The sequence below is a fragment of the Cervus canadensis genome, chromosome 1 (genome assembly GCF_019320065.1).
Source record: "Cervus canadensis isolate Bull #8, Minnesota chromosome 1, ASM1932006v1, whole genome shotgun sequence".
Classification (NCBI taxonomy): domain Eukaryota; kingdom Metazoa; phylum Chordata; class Mammalia; order Artiodactyla; family Cervidae; genus Cervus; species Cervus canadensis.
The window spans coordinates 91203828-91218614 of NC_057386.1; the positions used below are offsets into that span (position 1 = coordinate 91203828).

The 14787-nt window shown below is 38.9% G+C and overlaps 1 long non-coding RNA gene across 3 annotated transcripts in view; it reads right to left on the reverse strand.

The window, feature by feature from the left end:
* Nucleotides 1–557: 557 nt before the first annotated feature.
* LOC122453035 overlaps nucleotides 558–14787 on the reverse strand; it is a 283162-nt gene continuing 268932 nt past the window's right edge. For all 3 annotated transcript variants that reach the window (XR_006272928.1, XR_006272920.1, XR_006272921.1), the window contains one exon: nucleotides 558–1514. This is a non-coding gene — a long non-coding RNA (uncharacterized LOC122453035). The remainder of the gene's footprint in view (nucleotides 1515–14787) is intronic.

A 14787-nucleotide genomic window follows, 5' to 3' on the forward strand; every position in this document is an offset into this window, starting at 1 on the left:
GTATAGTTCCCTGTGCCACACAGTAGGTCCTTGTTTACTTATTTTTTTCTTTTATATGTATGTATATGATAATCCAAAACTCCTAATGTAACTCTTGCCCTAACCACACTATCCCCTTTTGTAGCCATAAGTTTATTTTCTATGTCTGTGAGTCTGTTTCTGTTTTGTAAATAAGTTCATTTGTATCACTTTTTTATATTCCACATATAAGTGATATCATATATTTCTTTCTCTTTCTGACTTACTTCACTTAGTGTGATCATCTCTAGATCCATCCATGTTGCAGCAAATAGCATTATTTCATTCTTTTTATGGCTGAGTAATATTCCATTGTAATGGAGTATTATTTGTATACCCTACATCTTCTTTATCCATTCATCTGTTGATGGACATTTAGGTTGCTTTCATATCTTGGTTATTGAAAATAGTGTTGCTATGAATATTGGGGTGCTCATGTCTTTTAGAATTATGGTTTTCCTTGAATATATGCCCAGGAATGGGACTGTGGGGTCATATGGAAACTCCTTTTTTTAAAGGATCCTTCATACTGTTCTCCATAGTTTTTGTGCCAATTCACATTCCCACCAAAAGTGCAAGAGGGTTCCATTTTCTCCACACCTTCTCCAACATTTATTATTTGTAGACTTTTTGATGATGGCCATTCTGACTTCTTTAATGATTAGCTATATTGCTAAGAAATGTTACTTGAATGTTTCCTCAAGTATTTCCATCTCTCCATTTTTTTAGTCTTACTTTTCCTATAATATTATTTAGGATTTTTTGTTTATGTTTCTTTCCCACATATCACTTAATTCTTCTTTAAGTTTTCTATGTATTTATTCTTGGCTGATTTCTTCTGGCATGTTTCTTAAACTAAACTTCCAATTTGGGACTTTATGGATTATTTATCTACATAACCTATCATTGTTTATTTATTCTACTATACCTTTCTGCATGTTTCATTTTACAGTTTTTTATCCTTGTTGCATATTTTAAACAACTTCTCTCATCTTTTCTAGTTATTCTACTAAATTATATTATTGGTTATTTATTCTACTTTCTCTGATCCCATTGGGATATGAATTCCAATGTGCTGTTTAAGTCTCTCTCCCTTTCCTCTTGTATAAGGCAATCAGGTCTATATCATGGTGTATAACAATTAGGCCTTTTAGTTTGGAGGAACGTCATATGGTATTGAAAATTACAGATAGGCCTTTGTATAATTAGGCCATTCGATTTTTAATGAAACATTTGATAGATATTTTTTCAATTAACATTATTTTCTTTCCCTTTTGTTTGACTATCTGTATAAAGTCTAATCTCATGTGTTTTTGTTATGCCCTGGACTATTTTGTGTTAAACATACAAGAGAGTGCTTTATAAGGAAGCTAGGGGAAAAATACTAGCAGATCATTAATCTTCACAGGCTGTAATGACTGAAGTCTTTAATCAAGGATTCCTCATCCAGCAGCAAAACCAAGTTCTTGAAGGTATTCAGGATTTGCTTCCAAATTCTGAAAAGAGACAGTGAGAACAATCAAGTATAAAATGCACGAGATTAAGATAATGTTAGATAGTTTCAAATCGGCACCTGAAAACTTCCATGTGCAACCTGTCATATTTGGGACACATTGACCTTCTTAGTAACCAAACACTAATAGAAATCTTTTCTAGGATAGCAAAGGATGTAATCACTGAATGCCTCATCTATAATTTTATTTCTTTGATCAGACCTAGCAAATCGTTCAGGGAGCCTTCCATATAACATTTTCATTGTACCTGTTTTCCCATAGTCATCTAATTTTATCTAATAATTGCTATCTAATGTATTAAGTGATTCTATATAACCTTTGTCCTAGTAGCTGAAACAACAAATGAGTCAAAGCCTAAAATAGGATAAAATCATGCTGACTGAAGCTCAGTAAAAAATCAGACTTCTGCAGACAAAACCACATTTTCAAGAGTAATCAACGAAAGTAGTGGAAAACTGGACAGTCCCTGCTACCCTCATAAGTAGCTTTGGTTGGTAGAGAGTGAAATAAAATGGAAATTTTATAACCTCCCTCACTACTGAGAAATTGGTGATATTCTATTACCATGGGTGGTATGACACAAAATAGATTTGGTCTTTTGCCCTGCATTTCTGGCACAGAGCTTCAAAAACCTTTGGAACTTCCTGGGTGATAGAAGTAATTTTTGTTACTCCTAATAAGCCTGTTTTTTTTTTTTTCATTTATTTTTATTAGTTGGAGGCTAATTACTTTACAATATTGTAGTGGGTTTTGTCATACATTGACATGCATCAGCCATGGAGTTACATGTATTCCCCATCCCAATCCCCCCTCCCACCTCCCTCTCCACCCGATCCCTCTGGGTCTTCGCAGTGCACCAGGCCTGAGCACTTGTCTCATGCATCCCACCTGGGCTGGTGATCTGTTTCACCATAGATAATATACATGTTTCGATGCTGTTCTCTCGAAACATCCCACCCTCACCTTCTCCCACAGAGTCCAAAAGTCTGTTCTGTACATCTGTGTCTCTTTTTCTGTTTTGCGTATAGGGTTATCATTACCATCTTTCTAAATTCCATATATATGTGTTAGTATGCTGTAATGTTCTTTATCTTTCTGGCTTACTTCACTCTGTATAATGGGCTCCAGTTTCATCCATCTCATTAGAACTGATTCAAATGAATTCTTTTTAATGGCTGAGTAATATTCCATGGTGTATATGTACCACAGCTTCCTTATCCATTCGACTGCTGATGGGCATCTAGGTTGATAAGCCTGTTTTGACAATGAAGTTGTGCTAGCAAGGTGACTCATGGTGGGCCCACAGAAGGATTCAACAGAGGGGCTGACCAAGACATGAGAGGGTTGGAACTTTCAGTCCCATCTCCCAGCCTCTGGGGAATAAAGGGGAACTGGAGATTGAATTTAATCATGTGGTTAATAATTTAATCAATATGCACCTGTGTAATTAGGCCACGGTAAAACATGTTGAATAAGGTAATTCAGAGAGTATCCAGGTTGATGAACACATTGATGTTTTTTGTGTGCCCGGATTCCGGGAGGAGAAAAACATGACCCTTCATCTCCCCTCTCCCTAGCCAGCCTTGTCCTATGTCTCCCATTTACCTAATCCTGAGTTTTATCCCTTATAATAAAACTGTAATCTTAAATATAGCTCTTCCTTGAATCTTGTGAGTTTTTCTAGAAGGGGCAGGCATTGAGGGAACTCCTAAATCTGTAGGAAGTCATACAGGAGTGTCAACCAACCTAGGGCTTTCAACTGGTGTCTGAAGTAGGGACAATTTAGTGGGATTGAGCTGGTTAACCTGTGTGATTTGTGCTGACTCCAGGCAGTTAATGCCAGAATGGAACTGAATTTACAGGACACCCGGTTGATGTCAGAGAATCACTTATTGCTTATAAAATTTAAAATTGGCAATTAGAATGATGGTGCCAATAGGTAATATTCATCAATAGGTAAATAAATAATTGAAAGAAAAAGTATTTCATCTCGTTTAGAAATGGAACTTTTAATAGTATTTTATTTATGCTATATCAAATACCATAATATGTTATTTTTTGTTTGATTTTATCTGATAATATTTATAGTAATAAGTCTAAGGATAACTCCAGTCACTTCAGTAAACCCAAATACCTTTCACTCCTTTCTTTGCCCAGAGGAACCACTGCTCTTTGTGTTCTAGTAATCTCTGCTGGAGCTTCAAAAAGTTCCCCAGGCAGAAAAACTAAAGTGAGGTTGGGGATCACTTCATATGTTTCCTGTCTTTCAAGGATCATAGTTCTGAGCTATTTGGGTTGCAATGCTTAAAAACAAGCGCTTCATATATTTTGCCCAGATTTATAGTTATTTGCTCAAAGGCAAGCTGATACCTGTTACTCCCTTATGGCTGCAAACAGAAATTAATAGTAATGTTTTTACACATCACTGTTTGCATGCATGCTCAGTCGCTTCAGTCATGTCCAACTCTTTGCAACCCCATTGACTGTAGCCCACCAGGCTCCTCTGTCCTTGGGGTTTTCCCAGCAAGAATACTGGAATAGGTTGCCATGCCCTCCTCCAGGGGATCTTCCCAACCCACATCTCCTGCATTGCAGGCAGATTCTTTACCCCTGAGTCACAGAGGAAGTCCATGTCGCTTTTTATGTGTGTGTGTGTTAGTCACACAGTCGTGTCCGACTCTTTGTGACCCTATGGACTGAAGCCTGCCAGGCTCCCCTGTCCATGGGATTCTCCAGGCAAGAATATTGGAATGGGCTGCCATTCCCTTCTCCAGTCACTTTTTATAGCACTCTAAAAATTACATTCTTTTCAAATATTTAATTTATTATGAAAAATTTTAGATACAAACCTAAAAATATGCAAGTATTTGTGTGAGTTGCAGAAACTAACGTAGGGAATTGTGAGATCCATTTGTATATTTTTGTTTGTGATACAGATGAAATCAGTAGGCTCTGGGATATGACGTCCTGAAAACTGAAAGAGAAGAACCACACTAGAAATTAAGATTTTGGAACTGTTGGCTCCATTTTTGAGTCTCAGTTTGGATTTCTCAAAGTAGATGAAATCACCTCATTTGAGGCAGTCTATTAAGGAAAAAGAAAACTACCCAGAAGTGAATGCTGAGGTATTTTAATATTTAACTGTTATTCAAGGAGGAAGTACCAGAGAAAAAGACAAGGAATAAGGAATAAAGAAAGGTAGGAGAAAGGTATGAAAACACAGCCAAGAAAAATTTATTTAAGAAAGACAAGGGATCCACTATCTCAAGAATAGTGAGATCAAGAAAGACAGACTGAACGGAGGCCACTGTATCTAATAGTGCACAGTAGTTGAGTGTATTTAAATTGAGATGCTGAGTTTTCAGAAGGGAGTGTGGAGATTCAGAAAGGATAGCACTACATGCAAGACTGCTCAATGGCATGCGGGATGTGGTCTAAAGCACACAGGGCAATACACTTTAGATAGGGTTCTGGCAGCACTGGTTTTAGAGGGTTTAAAACCAGTAGTCATCAGGTGACTACTGTCTAGTACTTAGGTTCATTTAGGAAGAATGAACCTATTTTTTTAATCAAAAAGAAAAAAAAGATGCAGCAGCACTACAGTGTCTTGCTTTCTACCCTGCTTCCAGGGCAGGATGTATTAACAGTCCAGGATTCTTTCCCTGATTGTCTTGAATTCACCAAACTGTTTTTGTTTTTGTTTGCCAAACTTCTGTTCAGAGAAATTCCTTAGGATCAGGTTGGATTAGAAGGCATTGTTCAAACAAGAAGAAAGTGCCAACTACAGCAGTCTCATCCCACTATGGTTGTTTTGTAAAGTTCTTATCGTTCTTTCATCCTTCCAGTTCCTGCATTTTAGAGCAAGTTAAGCTTTCTAATAACTCCATCTCTCCTAAGTGTTGTATCAGAAGCGGGATCTCGTTTCTCAATGATTCATTTCCAACTCAAAGAAGCAGAATAAATAGTCATTATCAGATCTGCAGGTTTATCTTGCTTAAGGGGACAAAATTTAATAAACAGCAGAAATAAAACCATTAAACTATATATGTTTAGGATGCATGTATTAACATCAATGCATTTTAAATCAAATATGGAATTTCTCTGCAGTCATGAAATTAAAAGACACTTGCTCCTTGGAAGAAAAGCTATGAAAATCTTAGATAGCATATTAAAAAGCAGAGACATCACCTTGCCAACAAAAGGTATGTATAGTCAAAGCTATTGGTTTTTCCAGTAGTCATGTACAGATGTGTGAGTTGGACCATAAAGAAGGCTGAGCACCAAAGAACTCATGCTTTTGAACTGTGGTGCTGGGGAAGACTCTTGAGAGTCCTTTGGACAGCAAGGAGATCAAATCAGTCCATCCTGAAGGAAATCAATCCTGAATATTCATTGGAAGGGCTAATGCTGAAGCTGAAGCTCTAATACTTTGGCCACCTGATGCGAAGAGCCAAGCCACTGAAAAAGACTCTGATGCTGGAAACAATCGAGGGCAGGAGAAGGGGGCGACAGAGGATGAGATGGTTGGATGGCATCACCAACTCAATGGACATGAGTTTCAGCAAATCTGGGAGACAGGGAAGGACAGGAAAGCTGTCCATGGGGTTGCAAAGGGCCAGACACAACTTAGTGACTGAACAATGAACAGCAATGGGACTTCTATATTCTTATGAAGGAGAAATAATCATAAATGATATTTTGTATAACAAGAGCATGGATTTATTTATTTGGTGATGGAAAGTTTAGGTGGATCCAGTTTTATGGCTACAATCTTCCTTATGAAGTAGGAAGAAAGATAATTTGCTAAGAACTAGGAAAGTTGAGGCAAAATGCTGAAGTTAAAGGGAATGGGGTAAATTCAAAAGGTACTCCTCCAAATTCAGAAATAACTAGAAAGACAAAAACTGCTTGACATTGTTCTTCATTGAGTCATTCTGCTACCAATCTTCTGTATAATTTATACCCCTCCACTTCACTCCTGAAGTGCTCAGAGGACACCACTTAGGAAGAGAGGGAGCAGATACTTGGAATCATGAAAACTGGGATTCTTTTTTTCAGGTGCAGTTAATGAAAGAATATGATGGCAGTATGGTTCAAGGTACCGACTAGAGATTAACGAAGACAAGAGAGGGTGTCTGCACTTGAGGCAATTTGGGTGCCAAAAAAGGGAGTAATATGACAGGCAGGCAAGATTAGCAGGCCAAGTGGAAGACTATCCAAGATACTGTACACGGAGTGGATGTCAAGAACTGTGAAATGTTCAAGATTTAACTCTATGTGCCATACTTTTATGAATGTACATGGAAGACACAGACTCTTAGTTTGTAAATAAATGATGATTGCTTACTCACAGGAATAAAATTAGCCAGAATACATGCATTCAATTTTGCACTGGTTCTTCAGGCGCTGATTTTCACAGGGCAACACAAAGGGCTGACCACACCTACAAATGCAGTGGGTTGATTACAGGAGAGGAAAGTTGAGTTTAGGGAATCCAAATGTTTCATAATGGTCAGTGAGCATTCCTGCCCTTCTGGTAGAAGATATTATATTTATCACACTGGATGGTGAACACAGCAGTCCTTTGCTCTTGAGGAAGGCACTGTCTTTCAAGAGTGTAAGCAAACATACTGCTTGTTCTGGAGGGAGATTATTTCTAATTTGGAGCATTTTCTAGGTACCCATTCTTTTAAAGATTGTTCAGGAAAAAAGGGTTTCCCTGGTGTCTCAGATGTTAAAGCGTTTGCCTGCAGTGCAGGAGAGCCAGGTTCGACCCCTGGGTCAGGAAGATCCCCTGGAGAAGGAAATGGCAACCCACTCCAGTACTCTTGTCTGGAAAATTCCATGGAAGAAGGAGCCTGGTAGGCTACAGTCCATGGGGTTGCAAAGAGTTGGACATGGCTGAGCGACTTCTCTTTCTTTTCAGAAAAGAGGGCAGTCAGTACCACACTTTCAATATGTGCAGAAATGTGAGACAACCATGGAGACTTACCTTCTGACAGTGGGCATCTGATTTATGGATTTTGTGAGTAAAACTGTTTCAGGTGATGACAATTTCTTGACTATGGTTTTGAGAGCTCAGGGCTGAGAAGGAAATAAATCAAGAGCTGGATATGTTATTTGAATATTGGAATTTCCTAGGATGATAGCCAACATTTACATTGAAAGGAAAATAGTAAAGTCTTCAATGATAAGTATGATATAATATATAATAATGTATTATATATAATGTATGCATAAGTAAAGGATATACAGGCCATAAACAATAGGAATTAGAAAAAGTGGAGTCTTACAGTTAGATGGTATAGCTCAACTGTGTGGATCACAACAAACTGTGGGAAATTCTTCAAGAGATGGGAATACCAGACCACCTGACCTGCCTCCTGAGAAATCTGTATGCAGGTCAAAAAGCAACACTTATAACTGGACTTAGAAGAACAGTCTGGTTCCAAATCTGGAAAAGAGTACATCAAGGCTGTATATTGTCACCCTGCTTATTTAACTTATGTGCAGAGTACATCATGAGAAATGCTGGACTTGATGAAGCACAAGCTGGAATCAAGATTGCCGGGGGAAATATCAATAAGCTTAGATATGCAGATGACACCATCTTTATGGCAGAAAGCAAACAAGAACTGAAGAGCCTCTTGATGAAAGTGAAAGAGGAGAGTGAAAAAGTTGGCTTAAAACTCAACATTCAGCAAACTAAGATCATGGCATCTGGTCCCATCACTTCATGGAAAATACATGGGGAAACAGTGGAAACAGTGGCAGATTAATTTTTTAGGCTCCAAAATCACTGCAGATGGTGACTGCAGCCATGAAATTAAAAGACGCTTGCTCCTTGGAAGGAAAGTTATAACCAACCTAGACAGCATATTAAAAAGCAGAGACATTACTTTGCCAACAAAGGTCTGTCTAGTCAAGACTATGGTTTTTCCAGTAGTCAGGTATGGATGTGAGAGTTGGACTACAAAGAAAGCTGAGTGCTGAAGAATTGATGCTTTTGAACTGTGTTGTTGGAGAAGGCCCTTGAGAGTCCCTTGGACTGCAAGGAGGTCCAACCAGTCCATCCTAAAGGAAATCAGTCCTGAATATTCATTGGAAGGACTAATGCTAAAGCTGAAACTCCAATACTTTGGCCACCTGATGCCAAGAACTGACTCATTGGAAAAGACCCGGAAAAGATTGAAGGCAGGAGGAGAAGGGGACAACAGAGGATGAGATGGTTGGATGGCATCACCGACTTGATGGACATGAGTTTGAGTACACTCTGGGACCTGGTTATGGACAAGAAGGCCTGGCATGCTGCAGTTCATGGGGTCGCAAAGAGTCAGACATAACTGAGCAACTGAACTGAACATAGCCCAAATAAGGATTTAAGACAATGCATATAAGTAACAGCATGAAGAAAATGATTTTTTTACACTAAGGAAATTGAAAGAAGGCAAGAAAATCTTTTTGAAATATCATCGTTGCCCTAATTCTCAAGCTTCAGTGGATGTTTCTAGTAAAAGCCATTGAAGATAATCATTTAGGAAACTGAAATCCCTTAGCCCATCATCCTGTGTCTAAAGACTGAGACAGATTAGCTGAAAGGCCCATGCAACAATGACTAAAAGACATCACAAACCTACCCAACTCTAAAGTACTTCTGGAAGTATTTCATTTTGTAGTCATTCTCTGTGTACTGCTTAAAAGAAGAAGAATCCATTCATTTATCACATCATGGAAACAATATGGATCTAAGTAAAGGATCAATGTATTTTATTTGTTAAGAACCCAGGCTTTTGAGTTAGACAGAGCTAACTTTTTGTCCCAGGTCTGCCACTTAATTCTTGTTTAACCTAGAGAAAATCAACTAAGTTTCTACATTTGATTTCTTTATTTCTAAAGTGGGATGAGAGGAGAATGATGGTGATGGTGATGATGATAAGATTGTTTTAGAATTAAATGAGACAAAATATAAAGGTCTCGATAACTAGAAAATCCAAGAATGATATTTATTATCACTGTTCATCTTGTCAACAGACAGTCATAACTTTATCACTCAAATCAGAAGATTTGATATTTGTCTCTAAGTAATCTTAAATCATACTTGAAATTATAGTGATTCCTCCCAACTTGGAATAATGCATTTCCATCTCAGTTTAAATCAGTTCAGATCAGCTTAGCAGTTTAAATGATTTGTAAGACCTATTCCTGTTCTGGGTTCTTGGAGTAAATATATGAAGAGGTTTTTTACCCTAATTATAAAGAAAAGAAAGTTTGTCACTTGCTATGACACAGATATGACCTCTTAGAACATCTTTAGTTGACTCATAGAAATGGGGCTTCCCAGGTGGCTCAGTGGTAAAGAATCCACCTGCCAATGCAGGAGACAGGAGACACGGGTTCAATCACTGGGTGGGGAAGATCCCCTGGGGTAGGAAATGGCAACCCACTCCATTATTCTTGCCAAGATAATCCCATGGACAGAGGAGCCTGGCAGGTTATAGTCCATGGGGTCGCAAAAGAGTTGGACATGATTGAATGACTGAGCATGCACATGCACAATGGCCTGAAAAGGACTCTAAGACCATGAGGGGTTGGGGGGGGGGGGCCCACCAAGTTTATTTTGAGAGTTTGCTGAAGATTAGAGGAAGGATGAATGCATCCCAAGCCAAATAAAAGCAAAATGAGGTAACATTTAATTTCACCTGCTGAGGATGACTTTACTACTTTACTGAGAATTTGACATTTGAGTTGAGCCTGGAAAAAAAAAATGAATAGGATTAGAGAAGAAAAGTTGAAAAAGCATTTCAAGCAGAGAGACAACAATAAACAAAGAAATGCATGAGATAGAAAGGATATCAAATGCTTGGGAAAATAGTGTCTTAAAAACAGAGTACTCATAGCAATAAGATGGGAATGTACAATAAATGGATTTGAATGGCATGCCAAGGATTTGGACTTTGTCATGAGGTAATGGACAATGCCAGTGAAATTTATCAATGAACACATGAACAGATTGAGTATTTAAGATTACTGGCAACAGGGTGTGTGATGTATTTAGAGGAATAAATGCCGAACGTGAGATTAGATACTAAAATATTCAGGTAAGAGATAGGTAAGCTCAATAAATAGAACAAGCAGTGAATTCAAACTTGAAAGAGAACAGTTGTGAACTGTTACATATGGGAACTATAAAAGTGAAGGTACATAAAAACGCCTTTACCTATTCAATGAAACAAGTAAGTATCTGAAATGGTGTTAAATAAATTTTGCTTTGGACATGATGAATTTTCAACCATCTTCTGCAACTTTATGGAATCAGACATGTTCCAGGTCAGTGTCGGCAAACTTTCTGTTAAAGGACCCTATAGTAAATGTTTTAGGTGTTGCATGCCACATACTCTCTTTGACAACTACTCAGCTCTGCCACTACTGGGAGAAAGCAGCCATAACAATGAACAAGTGCGGCTGTACTCCAGTAAAACGAAATCTGCAAAACAGGCAGTCAGTCTGGGGCCCTGTAGTTTAAATGATGCTTGAAGATGTGAATCTGGCTACGTTCACCCAGAAAAAATAAATTTCAAGAGGGAAACAAGATTTTTGTGGGAGGTTGTGAAAGAGGAAATGATGGAAAACACTGGAAGAGTGTTGTCAGACATGTAGGGAATTAATAATAATCAGCCAAGATATGGGTCATGGAAAAGGCAAGATAGCATTTCCAGGAGAAAGAAGTGGCCACTGGTGCTCCCTGTTTTCGTTTGCCAAAGTAATTCCATCAGGGAGTGTCAGTCAGTCAGTCAAGTGGAACTTATATCATATTTCCTCAGATAACCAACATAGGAAAAATATTTAAAGTAGTACTTTTGCTTGTGCTCAATGAAAGGATTGTAAGTGTGATTTTTGTCCAGTCTTGACCACATAATATCAAAATGAGAATTAAGGGGATGGTTAGTTGTGCAAATATTTAGTATGACACTGTTGCCATGGTGACCATTATGTAGAGTAATCAGCTGCTGACATGGTGAGGTTCAATTGGCTGGTGCCTACTTTGTGATTGCATTTCACATCAGATAGTAGATCTGCAATAAGATAATTGTCAATACAAACAGCACTATTAATTATTTGATATAAACTCTCATAAAAACATTTAAGAACTGTTAAATATTTTTCTGAAGCATTCCCTAAATAATAGTGCTTTTTTTTTTTCCTGAAACTACTTTCTCCTCACTTCTTATTTTTCATGGTGGAATAGGACTCAGAAGGAATAGGACTCCACTTTGCTAGGAATGGTAAAAGTATGAGAAGAGGAGTCCTCTTCTAGAAACAATATGCTATAAAAATACTTGCAAGTGTTAAACCAAGCTGGACAAAGAAAAAACAATCTATAAATCACTAATCAAGAGCTAGTTAAAATTATATCTGTTTCCTTCTTGAAGAAAGTATGGTTTCTGCTCAAAATTTCAGGATTTGTATTGTGTACCTAAAGGAAGCCATGATCCTACATCCTATTTGTGGTCATGCCTTCATGGGAACCAAAGGCAACATGTAATAAGCAAATAACAATTCTGATTGCTTCATATTCCAAACCTTATAAAAATGAATATTATTCACTAAGGTTTACTTAGCCACAACTCCCATTGGCTTTAGTGGGAGCTTTGCCATGGCTAAAGACCACAAATGAGGTCCATGTTTCTGGTAATAAAAAGACTGCTCTGTTAACTGTGGAGAAACTGTTAAACCACAGAGTGAAAGAAAACAGTTTCATGTCACTGGAGAAGTCTCCAAGTTGACTTCCATTAAAATGTAACCTTAGAGTAGGATGTGGATGATTAGAAAGTACTTAGGATAAAGGACAAAGGTTAGTTTCCCCAAAGACAAACCGTGTTCAAGTGAATGGAGACTGTAGATGGGACGCCTAAGGATACTGGCGCTTTTCCCATTCTGACACTTACTTGACTTGTCTTCTTTGGCAAGTTATCTGCAGGTCGTCCCTCTCTCCTGGTCCCATGAGCCAAATCCGAGCCCTGGTCATCTCACAGCTGGACCCCACTTACCTTTCCTCCAAACAATCCCTGCTTCCTGCATTTCTGTGTTCCAGTCAGCCAAATACTTTCCTGCTCGTACTATCTTCATAGCTTGTCTTTCAGTTCATGTTGCTCTTCTCTTTAGAAATCCCTCAGCAATTTCCCATCCTTATTTCCTCATCTTTGGCCTTCAGTTCCTCAATGACCTTTGGACCTGTCACTGGTTCATCCTTACCAAACTGGTATATTCAAGTGGGAATGCTAACAAATTCAGCAGAGACTTATGCATTGAGAAAAACCAGCCCTTCTGAATTTCAGGGGCTTAAAAATAAGTGTCAGTCAATTTGGGATTCTACCATATGGGAAAATGAGTATCCTAAAGCAATTTGTTAGATTTTTTTCATCCTTTTTAATATTAAGGTCAAAGAAGAGGTTTCACCTAGGTTTGATTACCCAAAGCTTTTCTTTGTTTTTCCATATAATTAAAACCATAGCAATTTTTTATTAAAGCTGGAATGAACTTCTTTTATTATCAGGTCTGTGGTTTGAAAACTGTTACTGTTTTCAGTATGTATAAAGACACATCTTATACAAAAAATATTTTTTAAAGGAAGTTGTTATCTTGAGCCAAAGTGAGAATCTCTGAGTAGGGCTTCCCAGGTAAAGAACCCACCTGCCAATGCAAGAGACATGGGTTCGATCCCTGGGTTGGGAAGATCCCCTGGAGGAGGGCATGGCAACCCACTGCAATATTCTTGCTTGGAGAATCCCATGGACAGAGGAGCCTGGCGGGCTACAGTCCATAGGATTGCAAAGAGTCAGACACGTAAGCTGCAAGTCAGATTCGTGCAACTTAGCACGCATGTAAGAATCCCCAAGGACTATTCACCCTTTCCTGTACAGGTCCTGAGAGGTGACTTGAGGCCATAAGAACTTCACCAGTGCATTCTGGCTTCCTCAGTTTACAGCTGAGAAAACTGAAGCTTAAAGAGTAAATTTTATTCAGAGCTATATAGTTAAAGGCCAAGCTGCACTAGAAGTCAGTGTCCTGATGTGGGATCTACAGGACTGCTGCTTCTATTGCCTCCATAACCACTCTTTCTTGTTTTTTCTTGGGGGTGGGTGGGGAGAGGAAGCCATCTGTCCAGTTTGAGTGATCCTGTGATGGAATTTAGCATAAATTGTGGGAATATTTTCATTACCTTTAGTGGAATTCTATGTTGTCTGTACAAAATGGCTAAGGCCTTCTCTAATCACAAAGCCAGTGACTCAAGTTCAGGGGCTTTTGGGGGCCTATTAACTGTTTTAGCTTAGCAATGATTGAAATAGAAGTTACTAGCCTTTGTGAAAAAAATCATGAATAGACTTATCTACCCAGTTATTAGATGACTTACTGATTGAATTTATAAGGCTGAGAATTGTTTACATGGATGAGAAAAAGAAGTGTTTGGGTAGGAATAGTCTCCTGTCAGGCCCATCCCTAACTTGGGGCTCAAGCTCAGGGCAAAACTCCATATGGAGGTTGATATGCGTTCACGCATGCATGCTCAGCTGTGTCCAGTTCTTTGCAATCCTATGGACTGTAGCCAGGCAGGCTCCTCCGTCCGTGAGATTTCCTGGCAAGAATACTGGAGTAGGTTGCCATTCTCTCCTCCTGAGGATCTTCTCGACCCAGGGATCAAACCCATGTCACCTGTGTCTTCTACATTCGCAGGCAGATTCTTTATCACTGAGCCACCTGGGAGGTTGGTATAGCAAGTATTTTAAGATTGTAAGTGAGGTGAGGCCCATAGCCTCACTATCTGAGTTTCAGTCTTCCATCCACCTTCCCCTGCTCCCTGAGGACCACTCTTTCAGCCCTGGGACCTCAGGGGTACTTGGCTCTGTCCTGGGCCAATCTTCATTCTATGGATGCATCTTCTGGAGAAGGGTAGGGTAGGCTGAGCACCAAAAAATTGATGCTTTTGAACTGTGGTGTTGGAGAAGACTCCTGAGAGTCCCTTGGACTGCAAGGAGATACAACCAGTCCATCCTAAAGGAGATCAGTCCTGGGTGTTCATTGGAAGGACTGATGCTGAAGCTGAAACTCCAGTACTTTGGCCACCTCATGCAAAGAGTTGACTCATTGGAAAAGACCCTGATACTGGGAGGGATTGGAGGCAGGAGGAAAAGAGGATGACAGAGGGTGAGATGGTTGGATGGCATCACCGACTCGATGGACATGAGTTTGAGTAAAA